This window comes from Volvox carteri, assembly GCF_000143455.1.
Source record: "Volvox carteri f. nagariensis unplaced genomic scaffold VOLCAscaffold_7, whole genome shotgun sequence".
Classification (NCBI taxonomy): Eukaryota; Viridiplantae; Chlorophyta; class Chlorophyceae; order Chlamydomonadales; family Volvocaceae; genus Volvox; species Volvox carteri.
The window spans coordinates 1,337,507-1,338,331 of NW_003307550.1; positions in this window are offsets into that span (position 1 = coordinate 1,337,507).

An 825-nucleotide genomic window follows, 5' to 3' on the forward strand; every position below is an offset into this window, starting at 1 on the left:
AAAGTTGCATATTAGTCGCTATTTTAACGGATAAATGTTGGAATCGGATTGGAGGCCCTACACCCCATCTCCAACCAAGCCTCGACACTAGGGTNTGAGTAACCGACTCAATAGGGGGCACCATCGCTTCCCTAGATTCTACACTCAGCGGCAACAAAAGACTAGCCGCCTGTCTCCAATTCGCTGGAATATCATCTAGAAGAGCGGCAATAGCATCCATACATTCCTGCCATTTACGATAGGTGCACAGGGATTTAGCTAGAGGGGTTTGCGGTTGGAGGTATTTATCCACTATTTGATGCCAAGCCTTGCGTATTGCTAGGCCTGCTTGGTCCGTTGCATTCATAACTCCATCCAAGGCCTCTCGCGCGCAAAGAACATCTCCCAACGTATGCAATGCTTTACAGCCCAGGAGGGCTTGATGACGAAATTCTAGTCCCGGGCGGATGTTATCTAACTGGACATTCAATTTTTTTTCTGGAAGAACAGGGTTTCCCCACAATGGCAAATTCCAACACCACGCATTAGGAACTAACGGGTGGTCATCAACATCTTCCACTGGGGGAAGGTATGCCAACGCTGTCACAATGCGCTGAACATCTGGCGGTAAAACGATTAATCCAAACCAAGGCACTCCCACCTGGGACGTAAAAATACACATAGGATTATATTTGGGGTAAAGGCTATGTAGGAAAGAGTGCATGACCATCACCCAAGGCGGACGCACTAAGACTGGTTGGAGTAATGCTCTCACAAAACGCACTGCCCAGCATGCCCATCGCGCTTGTACATGTTGTCGTACTGCTAATGCCCCAAAACCGCCCA